Raw genomic sequence first — 15,339 nt, forward strand, 5'->3', positions numbered from 1 at the left:
AGAGTAACAAGTGAATAATTGATAATAAAAAAATAAAAATAAAATTGAGGGGACAGTATAAAATGCACTATTAGAAGTAAGGCTATCAACTCTTTCATCAGAATATTTACTACTATTTCTAACCTTCCAAACGGTCGAGGAAAGTCCATCTCCAATAAAGAATCAGAAATCTGAATTCTGTCCAGCCCAGATTGAAGCCATAACTATTGTCAAGAACAACCATTCCCCACATCAATAACTCAAAAAGATAACGCTATATAAGAGACTCTCCAAAAATGATGGATGTTAGAATCCTCTAGCCCATAGAGAGATTATGACACTACCAATTTTTTTCCACTTTAAAGTTTCGGTAAACCCAGATAAAAATCTGTTTTTTCTTAGTCCAAGCATGAGGAGGATCATATCACTTTTACAGTTTATCCAAGCATTCCTATAAATTAACGCTGGTTCAGATGAGAGAGCATCTTCTTTAACGGAAATGGATGACAGAGAATGTTAGGATTCACTGACTAATCTGTCCACCAAATGTACTTGCCAGTACATGCCCTTTTCTTTCCTACATCTTAATCACTTTAGCCCTGACAACAGTAGCTTGAGCTGACCACTAAGTCAAAGGAACAATATACAGTCTTCTAAGACCATTCCGAAATCCATTTTTGAGTGGAGCACCATAAGACCATCACCTCAAGTATATTTTTTTCATATCAAGATTTTGCAATACCAGGTATTCTCATCCCTAGACATAAATTTCATTTATAATAAGAGAGAGCCACCAGGAAAACAGATGTACTTGTTGACAAATTTTGATGTTCCAAACCAATTTTCACATTGTTCAAGCACATCAAATAGCCTCAGTGATTAATGAATCTAAATACGAACCTCAACTGTGCAAAGCAACAAGTGTCCAAACAAAAGTTTTCTCCAACGCTTAATCCAGGAAGTGTAGCTTGCTTATTATGAGCGTTAGAAATGTAGCACATTTAGTATTGTTAAAATAGGTTCTAGCCATCTATTTGCAAGTTAATGCAGCACCTTGAATCATAATATCAACCATATCAATTCCCCACATTAGCCTTCAATGTAGAGCACAACTTCCAACTACTTATGTTCAAATGAACCCACCTATTTAAAGTTTCAAAGAAGTATATTCATGAGTATTGTCAACAAATCACAGGAGAGCCATGAAGAAGAATAGTAGACATTTATTGCTGCACGTACAGTTCCTATACTGATAAACCCATCAACAAAGAAGAAATCACAATTTCCCAATATGAGAAACTCTTGTGTGTCTTAGCCAGCTTGCATTAGTATGTGTCTGAAATTTGAAAAAATTAAACCCATAAGAGAATTCCCAAGATATTCTTAACTCATCCTGCATTATCTCCCAATCATAATCAGCAACAAACTGAGAGGCACATTCCATTCCATACAAAGGGCATAACAAATAGGTTTATGGAAGGCGATAAGAGAACCTAAAGAGTTGCAAAAAATCACTAGAGCCTGTAGAGGCTTATTCACATTCTCCCTGGCCACTCTAGGCATTAGATTGGATAATCTCTAAATTGCCCAAAAATGGGTTGACTGTTATGACCCTAAAAGAACATACCCTTCTAAACGCTCTTTGTCGTTTGATAAAATAATCAGAATACTGTTTTCAAATTTTCATTGATTTCCTCTTGCAGTAAATTTCAAATACAAAATCAAATTACATGAGTATATTGCTTTGCCGAAGGAAACGATACGAATAGAATACAACAGAATCAGTGCTATTTGTGCTGAATTTATATGTTTACAACAAAGAAAATTTGGCTTCCCTTGTGAGAGCTGAGTTGATTTGTGGCCTCACGATATCCAGCGGTCTATTTAAGGGTATTCAAGCTAAGTGCAACTTTGGGGATTGGAGTTATTCTGCTCTAATATCAAAAAAGCAAAAGGTGAGTCGTGATCTGAACCACGAAAGCTTCCATTACAAGACGAGTTAAGAAGTAAAAAATTACACCCAAAGAAATTGAAACAGGGAGAGCAGGCAAAGCCTTCTGACAGAAGGCCAACAGAATCAATGTTACACCGAGGCCTGCTATTATGGCAAGGTAGCATGCGTAAACTGTCATGTAATCATACATAGCTGCCCTTCCAACCAATACGCTGTAGAATATGAAGTCACCCAATCCCAGTTTAATTGCACCAGATGCAGAAAGCCCAATCCCATCCTGTTGGTATGTATCTGTATGTGTAGAATCTTCAATCCCATTTGGGTGCGGCCTCCCCTCACTATCACTATCAGTTTGGGTCAATAATCCTTGTAATGTAGAAGGCAATGGCGAAGAACCCACTTGTTGATTCACATATGTGGAAGAAGAAGTCCTCACCTGGTGATTTACGAGGGGAACTGATTCCTCTTCTGCTGGTGTCTCTGTGTCTCCGTGAACACGACTCTCCTCCGCCTCCTCCTCCTCTGCGACAGCTATTCTGAAACCCTGAATAGAATCCTCATGAGGTAGCGATGCAGAAGCAGAGGCAGTGCTCTCATCGCATCCTGAATTCAAGGATTTCAATAACGCAGATCTCGAACCTGAACTTGCTGGTTTCTTCCAAATGTTTCCCATCTGTTGTTGCGGGAGGGCTTTTTCTAATCTTTGCACGGATGGAGGAAGGGAGGGGTTTATCAAAGCTTCTTCTTCTTCACTTTCAGTAGCTAGAGGGCGACTGCGAGGAAGAAGCGCATTTTCATTTTCACGCTCGGGGACTGCGATGTGGGGTTTTCTCGTAACAGGGCGAGCCTCGTAAATCAAAGCAGGGATTTCCTCATCTCTTGAAATAGCGAGCTCTACCAAAATTTTGAGAGGGCCACCGGGGATGAGAACGGCAATAACATCATATACTGCCATTGCAACAAGCAGCACCCACGAAGTCCATTCGGGGAGCATAGTAAACCAGAATGCAACAAGCATGCCTATGAGTACCAAGTAACCCTGGGTGAAAATTATGGGCACTTTGCACAGGAAAACAGAAAACACCCCCACAACAGCAAAATTAAAAAGCACAACCCCAAAAGTAAAGCAGTCAATGGGTATAGAGAGAGCTTGCACCAGAAGCACGGCCACGCCCCCACCCATATAACCCAACACAACGAATGCTGCAAAACCCATGTAAAAACGAAGAAACTTCGTGCATCTGTAATAGAAAAGGCATACCAACAGGAATGTGACCACTGTGACAACAGCTACAAATACAAGGGCATTCAGAAGAGCGCCCCCAAATTTTTCCCAGTCTGAATCGGAGGATTGTTCATCATATATGAGAGTGGCGATTGTAGTTATTGATGATGACGAAGAAGAAGAGGAGCTGCTGTTTAGGATACTCACCAGAATAACAACCAACAGCATGCAGATTGAGACAGGGGACACTATTCTCACAATTTCTTCTCCAAGTCCATCCAGTATGCTTCTCCTGTCCATTTTTCCTTGGATGATTGCAATCAGCCGAAACAACACAATTCAGTGTTTGCTGAATTGCAGGTGCATCCCGGAGAAAAGATGTGTCACGAATGCGTATGCCTTGATTAAATGCTCAGCAACTATTGATCCGCCACTTGTAAATGCATCACTCTTACCAGACGCCCTTTTGGGGCAGATTTTGGGGTCAATTTAACTCAAAATTGGGTAGAAAATGTTTCAGGGCCGATGTTTTAAGTCAATTTAACTTTTGGTTAAAATTTTTGAAACTTTGGTCGATAGATTTTTGGGTCAACTCACTGAAAATTTTATTAAAATTTGTGAAAGTTTTAGTTTCCAAGTTGATCACCCTCTCTAGCGTAAATATCCCTAGAGTTTTTAAAAATTTGAATTTAATTTATATTTAAAAATATATTTTTAATAATAAAATATTGTGATATTTTAAGAATTAAGTTAGATTGAAACTAGATTTTAATTAAAATAATTATTAAATGATGTTATTCCAAATTATATTTATATTTATAATTTATAAATGTGGATTTTAAAATAATGTTTTTACAATTTTAATTTAATTATCAATAATTATTAGATAAATGGTAGAGATTTAATTTTACAAAAATAGTTTAGAATATTATATTTTAGAATATTTTGAATAGTGTACACGAATTAAAAGTTGAGAGTTATTTGCAAAGTAGTTATGCTCTTTTAATTAAATTGACTAATTAAAATAAATATATCATATGTACAAGTGTCATATGAAATGAGCTATAGTTTTTTTAGCATGTCGTATTGATAATCTCCATGATAAAATGGAGGTCAGTGTTTTGATGCTTATGATGTCTATCACATATTAAGAATCTCAATGGTAAAGTGGGAGTAAGTATGTTGATGCTTATTTTGGATTGTTTCCTATAGCATTTACCAGTCATTTAAATTATATGGTTGCGTTACTTTTTAAAGAAATTGGTTTTAATCAATAATTGGCATTGTGTTAGAGTCAATATGTTATAGTGTTGTCTAACTTATAGACAAAATGGCTTTTTTCATTACATTTTTCTAATTAATTTTAACCAAAATTCGATATAGATTTTTAAAAAAATTGAGTTTAAGTTGTTTAATCTGTAGAATTTGAGTGCCCGAGAGGGTTTTTTAGTGTGTTGAATTCATTTATACATTCAAAAATGCATTTTAAACAACAAAAAATCACATTCTTTCTTGAAATAATTTTGTGAGATTCTGGTGGAAAAAGTTTATTTCGTCTATCAGTTAGACTACGCCTATGTTATATATTGGATTTAACTTGGTTGAAACATATAACAATTTATTCTAAATTTTCATAACTAAGATCAATTAACAACATTTGTGTAATTTATTAATTTTTTAAAATGATGATGACTAATGTCTATTGGGAATGAATATGGTTTATCTGACCTTAAAAAGGTAACAGATTATGTGAAATTCTTCACAATTTTATTTCATGTTGGAAAAGCACTTCAAGATTATGAGACCTTAAGAAGGTAAGAGAATACCTAAAATTCTTTACAAATTTATTTATATGCTTGAAAAACATTCCAAGATTAGTTGACCTTAAGAAGATAAGAAATTACTTGAAATTCTTTACAATTTAAAGCATTCTAAGATTACCATAATTTTACTAAGTGAAACGGTTAAGAAGATAAATATTGTGACTTGAGTATATGTTCGATAGTCTCACAGAGTGATTTTCATCTTCAACCCTCTTAGTGTCACAAAGGTGATAGGCTCTTTCATCCCATGGGATATTATAAACTAATCAACATTTGCTTTCATTGAGGAGTTTATGAGAATTTGTTCTTATTTCAACAACGTTTGTTTTCTTCTTTACACTAATTAAGATATAGAGATACTTATGGTTTTAAAGATTTTGGTTGATCGCCTCCTTATAAGATCTTAATTCCATGTTTCCCTTTAACCCTTTATCACACCATATTTTCTCCTTAAATTTTAAAGTAATAATATTTTTAATGTTATCCTTATTTTGCAAAATTATCTCTTCCTTTGTCCTCCAATGGTCTAGCTAAAATTACGCATTATGTCATCCCCACTTGACCCAAGAGTGCTTTTGGCTAGAGTTTGGAGCAATTTTATGAAGCCTCTTGTCTTCCTTATTGTTTAACCTCTTCTTATATATTAGATAATTACTTATGACCATGCTCTCAATGGGAGAAGGGCTTTCTTCAATTAAGAGGATATTTAGGGCATATTTCCTTTAATTTTGAGATTATAGTTTAAAATTGCTTTTGGATCTATTCTATTTTTCTCCACAAATCTCTCGAGAAACTGTATCCACAAACTTCACATCCATATAAAATAATAGGGCTAATGAGAGTCTCAAAAAATAGTTTTCTTAATCCCATATCCAAAGCTCTGTTGATTTACAATTGTTTTCAAGTCCATAATAAGCTTTCCACCCTCCATTTATCCTTTGCCCAATGTTATAATCCTAGTTGTGCTTGTGATGGATATTGATTATGAGGTATTTGTATGAAGGCACTTCCTCCAAGTTGTTGTTGTCATAGATGAAAGTATCATATGCGATGTTTTTGGATTTTATTATCATAACTTTTGTTTATTAATATTAATAGTCATGTCCATCATGGAACAAACATCTTGGAGGATTTGTAGTGGCTTGCCAAGATCATAAGGACTCATTGCCAAAAGAACAATATCATCCACATAAAGGATTTGAGTGATGACTATACCAATGACGGTGGGCCAACATAAGCAGATTCTTCAAAAAACTCTTCTAACTTATCAATGTATATGTCAAAAAGGGTAAGGGACAAGGGACACCCATCTTTGACTCTAATATTGTAGTGAATTTCTTCCAACTAGGCTTCGATGGTCCTAAACATGTTAATAATATACTCATACAACATTTTCACAACAAGTCTCTACTCCAGAGGAACCTTATCTCTATGAAAGGTTTGTCTTTGGAATGATGTCAAAAGCTTTTCTAAAGTCAATAAAACAACACAAGAGATCAGTTTTATTATTGCAACACTCTTCTGCAGCGATCATAAGAGTATCAAGGTGGCCGATAGTTGAATGTTATCTCCTAAACCTACCTCGATCTTTAGCTCTTTTTTCATAGATTTCTAGCCATAAAGTAATCTTCTTTTCCAAAATAATTCTATACAGCTTGGTTAAAATGGGGCTAATCATTATGGTCTTATAATTAGAGGGAATGTTTTTATCTCCACTTTTAAAATAGGTACAATGAAGATTTGTGTATAGGGTTAGGGAACCCTTGTTTCACTACCAAATTGAAGAGCTTGTGTATGTGAGGGATGAGGATAGGCCCTTCGATTTTAAAAAAAATTAGCTTGGTAGCCTTGGTAGCTTTCCTAGTTGTTAGTTGCTTAACCATAAACTCCATGTCCTCTACATAAAATATTGCAACATCTACAAGAACATTTAAAATGATGTCCATGGCATCAAGAGGTATATACAAATTTTTAAGGTAGAAATTCTAGTCCTTCAAGGGAATCATATTTTATTTGGTTTTATGAATTAGAATTTTCCTCCAAAACTTCCTAGATTCCAACTTAGATAAGTTCAACAATTGCTTTTACTTTGTATTTATATAGTAGAATTTATTTCCTTTAATAAGGGCTTTATATGTATTTATCTTATCAAGTTTTAAAGATTCATTAGAGGCATCCCTAAGGGCTTTTCTAGCAATTTTACATTCATTAGTATGTCAATGTTTGGTTGTTTTATTATTCTTTTGCATGACATCTTGATAAAGAACTTGTTAACGAAAATAGAAGGGGCCGTAGTAAAAAGATGATAGAGGTCTTCCATGTTGTCCTTATAAGTCAAGAGATTTAAATTCATGTTTAAATCCTTTAAGAAGAGATTAGATTCAACTTTGTGGAAAAAACAAGTTCCTTTCATTATCAAAATTTTCTTTCATGGGGCTCTTGTGCATGGTAAAGCTTAGAGCTGGGGTTACAATTCTACGATGGGAGTTAGGCTCATGGTCATTTAAGAGGTTAAAATTTACTCTTTGATTGGAAACGGAGATATCCATGAATACAAGTCATTTAGTTGGAGTTTAGCCACTTTATTACACCATTGCAGATTATTGGGCCTTGAGATCTACAAAGCTTGACTATAACATACCCAACCCTATGATCCTTCGAGGAATAGGATCTATAATTTTTGCAAACTATTAAGCTTGATTTGGAATTTTTGGCTTGGAAATTTTTTCCCACTTAGGGTTTACACCCCTTAGCAACAGAGTTGCTTGCTAAAAGCTTTGATTATTCTTTGTTATACCACTTAATATAATATTCTCAAATGATACAGAGGGAATCAATTCAATGTTATATTGTTAGCAATGCTCTTTCTTACACAAGATGGGAGTGAGCACTCCCCATATTTAGGGCATATAGACTTTCCACGCAAAATGAGGTAGAGCACTCCCTACATTGTAAGCAAACAAACTTTGCATGAAAGAGTATAAATCAATAAACCAGTGAACTGACAATTCAAGCAATTTATACCAAGTACATACATGAGCTTCTTCAAGCAAGGACTAGCTCCATTAAAATTCAAATCAAGCATATTGGTGACAATTTAAGGGTTTAATTGCATATGGGACAAGGGTTACACATTACTCATGGAGCCATTCCCTAAATGATATAGAATTACACATCACATGGATTGTGCTTTTCTTGATGAAGCATGATTGCATATCACATGGGAAGTATCTTCCTTATTGTTGCAAAGTATAAGCCTACCTCTGGTCATTAATGAGGATGATTTCATAGTGATTTATCATTTCCAATCATGGCTTTCCCAATGATACAAGGCATTGATCCACAAAGTAAAATATCTAGCGACAAAGGTATCGCTCTCAGAAAAAGGTTGCTCACAATATGCCTTGAGTCCTATCATATGTGATGTGGGTTTCTTATAGACAAGAATTAAGCACATCACTTATGGATTCTTTAAGAAATTGAGCCTAAGGCTATAAAAGATAATACATGGGGCTTACTCAGAGGTGTTTGAAACCCTTCATGTACTTTACTAATTTATTCCTACCTACTTGTTCTGTTAATTAACAAGTTATTTACCATGTAAATACTGGAAATAAATACAAGTACATGCTCAACACATTACAGATCATCGACTGAAAGAAACAAAACAAGCACACAAGTGACACCGTTGTTTTGGACCAATGTCCCCGAAAAAACCCAATGTGGGAAAACGGTGCAGCTATTTGATGGTTTTATTATTATGCAGTTTCTGAATACAATCTAGGTGCCAAAACCGACTCACCCAACAGAGAATAATCTCGGCAGTAGTACCTCTCAGTCGAAGACAGATGTTCTGGCTAAAACCCCGGATAATCACTCTGGCAGCTTCACAGCTCCAATCTGCCCCACGAAACCCCAGCGTCATCCTCTAGGAATAGAGTCAGCCCTTTCTAGCCTAGCGTTGGCCCATCGTCACTCTAGCTTGGCCTGCGTCAACCTCTGGAGGCACCGCGTCAATCCTTTGGCCCTTTACATCACCGACGCTAGCCCTCTGAGGCACTACGCAGCTCCTGGCTACCTCTGCGTGAGCCCTGGCTCGCTCTGCGTGAACCCTTGGTTGGTTCTGCGTCCCTTACTCTCGGCTACTGCATTGATGCTCCTGGTGCTATCTCTACCTCTCTGCTTCTGTATTCACTGCCCCTCAGCTGCAACTCTGATCACTCTCTCAACTTCCTCAGTAAACCCAGCCCCAAAAAGTCGAAATCTTGATCAACTCGGTGTGTTCTCCAAGTGACCCTCAAGCCTCCTCTTATACTTTTCTCGTTGACAAATCAACAGCCGAGATTAAGTCCCTAATCAACGGCTAAGATTAGATCTGGCTTGATCCATGACTTTTGGACCATTCTAACACAATTTTATATTAATTCACATTAATATTTTATTTTCTCTAAGTTTAGACTTAGGGACTCCATTAAAAATATTAATTATTTTAATATCTCCCAAACTGTTTAGAATCTGCCCAAACCCTTTCTGGGTATTGGAGATCTCATGTGCCTTAGCCTGTCCACCAATTTTTCGTGGCTAGAGCACATCCGATGCTACCCCAAATCAACAAGAGGTTGAATCTTACGTGCAAGGACTTCCACTTAGCCCAAGTCAACTCTCTAATGCAGTCTTTTAGTGAACACTAACATCCAAATTGGATGAGTAGAGGTGCTTCCACGCTATATATAATTTCACACTTGTTTGGCTTGCTTACCATTATAAGGTTGTCATGGGACATATCTAGTTGAAAATCCAAGGCCGACAAAAAAGTACCCAAGACGATTCTCATCCACCTTCCATGGACAATATTGCCCATGAGGGGGTGTATGAGTATAAACTATATACCTTGTGAGGAAGAAGGGCCCCATCGGGCCTACTTGGTTTAGATGTACATCTTATACATTATAGCTAGTAATGAGACTAGTGAAGGATACTCCATAATCATCATGACTTAATCATCCATTTAATTATCTTGGTTGTAAGAAAGAGAACAAATTTTAGGCTCTTCCCTTCTTGAGCAAGACAACCCATGCTTGTACTAGCATTATCCATATATTTCCTTATTATTACTCCTTGTAGTTGATCAAAGGGTTATTATTGCCCACGACCTTCCACCTAATTGTGCATGGCTCAATTATACATATATTGTATGGACACAATTATTCTAAAACAAAGGCTTTCATAACTTATTCTATTGGACAACCTGGAGGTTATGCCCACCCCATCTTTTCTCTACCTTTAGAGTGAGTTAAAGGTCTTCTCGCTTTCAACCAAACATGATATTATGGTTCCTATAAGGGGTCTACTTGTGCATCAAACATTCTGACCAACCCTTTGGAAAAATGTTATGGCCTTTTAATAAGAAAGGTACCCAATAGTAGAATGAGGCTTGAGGAAGATAAACTGTATTCTTAGGGTGAGCAACTTAACAATCCCACTAAGCTAAAGAATCCAAGCTAACCTTATACTAGAATTGCAAGGGTCATAGAAACATAAATGAGCATTTTAAAGTTTAGCTTCAAATGCTTTGTGAAGACTCTAACTTGTTGAGTCTTCTTATAAAATCTTATTATACCACCAGCGAAGTGTGACATCAAGCCAGACTTTTAGCCTTTAACATACTGATACATAAGTTAGGTGATCCATGCCTAAGATAGGTGTTAGGACCTACGAGGAATTGTGGGTGAGATTGTCAAGTTATTCTAGTCATTGGAGTGTTGTGTATGCTTGAGAGAGTTAATTTGCACCTACGATAGGTTGTTGATTTGATTTGTTTTTCGATTGATTTGTTAAGTTGAAGTGTGTTCTAAGTTTTGTGGGGATGGATAGTGTAGGTCTCAGAGTGCAAGATCAATTATAAGGCCCTAAAAACTTCACTCCTTGGAAGTGCAAACTTCAGGTGTTGGTGGAGGAGGTCGACCTTTTGATGTTTTGTGGAAGGGAAGGATGTGGTGCCTACGGATTCAATGTAGTTGGTCAAATATGACAAGAAGGTAGCCAAAGCAAACATAATCATTCTTGATTTTGTGAAGGACCACATGATCCCTCACATTGCAAAGAAAAAGTCAGATTGAGATATGTAGATTGTCTAATAACTTTGTATTACTATGAATGTTTCCCACGAGTTTTTTTTGAAGAACAAGCTTTCTTCCACATGCATGAGTGGCATAGACATGGTGGTTGGCTACCTGACGAAGATCATTGAGTCAAGAGATCAATGTGTTGAACCCTGTATACGCCCCATGTTAACCCCAAAACTCCTTATTAGGCCCTAACTATTGAGTGATTAGATTTCTATTACTATATTGTTATGTAGGCTAAAATGTTTCATGGTACCATTTTATTGCGTCGAGAGATGCTTTGCAACCCAGTAAGAGGAAGACGTTATCCTGTAATGTTACATCCAAAAATAATACTTACATAAATAATAATAATAATAACAACAAAAAATTCATTATCGATCATAAATAAAATACTTCAATTTCCACTTTAATTTATATCAACTTTATAAAAAGAGATAAAGTAATTGAAAGTAAACAATTTTTAATATACTTTTTAGTATGAGTGAGATATGTGATTTTTTCACCAATTAATATGGAGTTGAGTGATGACATGTAAAAATATTATTATTGATAGTACATGATGTGTAATTCATTATATATTCATTTGACATGTAATATTTAAAAAAAAATATTTTAGTGTTAGCTATAGATAAAATATCTCATTAGACGCATCAAATAACATAATTTCATATCAACTCTATATAGAGAGAGAACAAAAAAAGTAATTTAAATTATTTTTTTCTTATAATTTCTCTTTCTATTGAGAGGAAAGTGTGTAATTTATTCTATTCTTAATATGGAGTTATATATAACATTTAAAAAATATCAATAATAAAAAAAGTTTGATGTGAGTTATAAATCAAATATTTAGAGAGAGAGAGAGAGTCTTATTCCCTTGATATGTAAACAAGTGAAGGAAATATTTCTTATACTTATTAGTATGTTGCTCAAAATGAGCATAGATCCATTTTAACTATGGATCTACCAAGAGCCTAGAGGAATAAAATCTCTCAAGGTGCAAAACTTTCTCAAGTTTTCTACTCAAAAAGTTATTTGCATCTTAAGAGATTTGATCCCTCTCGATGCTTGGTAGATCTGGAGTTAAGAGGAACCATGTCAATTATAATTGTACCCTTTGTTTCATATATATATATATATATATATATATATATATATATATACGAAGTAACCCTTCTCTTAGGATCATAAAATCTTGTCTTGTGATTGTATTCATTGTAAAAGGAGGTTTCGTCTTCAAAGAGACTATAATTATTGGTTTCTTATTATTTTTAAGGCACAAGTTTCATAACATTTCGTATTAAAGCATACAACCCTAAGGTTTTGTTACTACAAATAAGGCATATTAGCATTTTTGCTATTACTTTTTTTCTATGAGGTTTTAGACAATGAAATTTGGACCACATTGAGGTGAAATATTAGGGAATTGTTAACGGTGTTGGATGTTGCCAACACGTAATAGGATCTCCCTGATGTGAAGTCCCAATTAGACCTCACATAGTTCAGTGTAGGAGTCCCATCTGGGCATACGGTCTAACCACCATTGTAAAGGTTTCAAAGATATGCCTTGGTTACAGACACAGACAAGAGAATGTAGCACCTCTTTGGGGCAGCAAGTATGTGAGCTTTGTGAGACACCCAATGTAAGGTGCACAAGGGAAAATCCACGGTTGGTAAAGGAAAACGAACCTCCTGTTAGAAACTTAATAGTACTATCCTAAAAGGGGACCCGAGAAGGAAAAGAAAGGGTTGTTGAATACCTGTAGATTAGTCCACATAATAAGCAATAATCATGATAGCATAACAACACTTATCTAATAATAATCATAGTTAAGAAACGAAGTAGTTCATTAACTCAACATGTAACTAAAGAAACATATATCATAAACATAACAAAAATAGTCACATTAAATCTATGATACATGTATGAAGAAGTGTCGGCTCATGGAGCTTCTAATTAAGAGTGAAAGATCCCAAGTACACAGGTACATGAATGAAACACTGTATCCAGTACTAGAACATGAAGCCGCAACTTGCTTCTCCAAAGAATGATCTATCTCCTATGCACTACAAGAGAATCCAAGGCAAGACTCCAAGAATCCAAGCCCCTATATTGAGTTATGAAGAGTTATTTATAATAAATGACAATGATCTTTGAGCTTCCTCGTGACTCTTCAACTCTTATGACTTTTCATATTCTATACACGACTCATTACATTCCATGTGTGGCTATTCAAATTCCTCATGTGTCTCTTGGACTTCATTACATAATATTTATTACAAAAGACAAGTTATATATAAGACGGTGGCTATATAAGACAAATTTGATAATGGGACAAAGTCTCATCAAATTGACAAATCATTTGCTTCCTTGTGGAGCTCATTTGTAATGTATGTGTGCCATGCTCTGGACTTCGCTGAGATGACTTTAACCCGAACTGGCAAGTCACCCACATAATGCATCTTCACCTTCAGTGCCTCTGTCAATATGGACTTGGAGCTTGACAGTGCATTATTCCATAGCTATGAAAGTTTCATATGAGCTTTGACTGGTGCGGTGGTGTAGTGTAGAATAATTCCTTTGGTGACTTCTAAGCCTTCTTGTTCTGTCGCTTGCTTGATATATTCATTGTATTGTTTGATCTCCTAGAAGATGATTTCTCTGCCTCTGCTTGCTTCAAGTGCTCCTATTGAAGGCAACCCATGTTTTTGTGCTAGAGACACGAAACCATTGTGCAATCAATTATAAGCAGCAATAGTATTAATAGATCGTTCTCCAAGATGCATATAATTTTGATGGTGGAGTCTCAACTGAACTCTATCTATCTCTACGAAAATCCTATCCTTTCTTTCCAAATGTTGTGGAGCATCTGGATACTTGGCAGCCCACTCCTAAAGATGATCAACCTCTATGTTTGCTACTTTCAAGGGTTTCACCACTTCTTGTGCTTTATTTTGAATGCCAATGAGAGGAGCCACCACTTTTTGTAGAAGTACAATCTCATCATATAATTGTGTCATGGTGTCCTCCATTGGCCCCAGTTCATCCTACATGGTTGACTGCCATTTTGCGGTGTTGAAACTCTGTGAAGATAACCGTTGATTTTCCTCAATCTAACATTCTCACTCAATAGATATTTAGGTTTGTCTTGTGTTATTTTGGCAAAAGAAACATTTGCCACCATGATTTCTTGGGATTCCTTTTGATATTGGCAGTTATCACCTTTTATGTAGAAATCGAGACTCGATTATGAGGATCATTCGAGAAGTATCTATGCCTTTGTTGCATGATCCTCTTCTTAAGCTGATCAAACATGACACTGCATACATCCATGACTTTGTTTTTTGGTGGAGGTGTCATCCCCATCTCTCCAAATGGAAGAATACCACCTATGAAAGGATGTTATTTTAGAGAACATGGTTCATCATCCATGGATTGGATGGTATCCTCTTCCTCCACCTCTTCCTCTTTTATCTCCTGAGTCAATTATTCTTCTTTTAGTCTTTGTGTTGCTTCTTCCTCCTAGGTCTGCCTTTTTTGTTCTCTTAGATTCTTCTCCTTTCTTCTTCTTCTTCTTCTCGTTGCTTCTCTAGCACTCATCTTACTTCCTCTTCTCCTCTTCTTATGCTTCTATCCTCTCTTGTTTTGCTTGAATAGAACCTATGTTCAAAGGATTAGCTTTCCATTTCCTGCTGCTCTCGCCTATCAAATTATACCATATCCTATTTTTAGGAGCTACTTTCCTTGTTTGAGGAGTTATCTGTTCTGTCTCTTGCACCTGCATGTCCTGAGTTGGTGGATATTGGGGTGAACTAGTCTCCATTGTTGGGTGTGTCTTTCTAACTGCATTATACCAGTTCTTCACCTTCTCATATTTTGTTGTGGACATTGATGAATACCCCGAATTGAAACCGATCCTTTCACAATGTTGCGTGCACACTCTCTTGGGATCATATCCATGAAAGTCCTTGGTTGCGAAGTGCAAGCAATCCAGCTCTTGTATTTTTGTCATTGTCGCCTTGTGGCTCTTTAACTCATATGTTCTGATCCTCAAAGGGAAGGTGGGCTAAGGGGCTTTCTTACTTCCTGCATCACCACCTTATTGGTCGAATATCGCGGCACAAGATGAGGGGATATCTGACAACCAAAAGTTTTGATGTATGTACCCTCGGGTTTTGCAAACCAATTCGTGATATCTCATGGTGACTCCTTCATTTGATCAGTCATGCAAG

General features: G+C 36.0%; 1 pseudogene; it reads right to left on the bottom strand.

Annotated features, from left to right (window-relative positions):
- Window positions 1-1,693: 1,693 nt before the first annotated feature.
- On the bottom strand, window positions 1,694-3,666 carry LOC149141824 (presenilin-like protein At2g29900 pseudogene; annotated as a pseudogene).
- Window positions 3,667-15,339: the final 11,673 nt, after the last annotated feature.

This window comes from Pinus tabuliformis, chromosome X, assembly GCF_031772625.1.
Source record: "Pinus tabuliformis cultivar Carrire ecotype Pingquan chromosome X, CPIR1, whole genome shotgun sequence".
NCBI lineage: Eukaryota > Viridiplantae > Streptophyta > Pinopsida > Pinales > Pinaceae > Pinus > Pinus tabuliformis.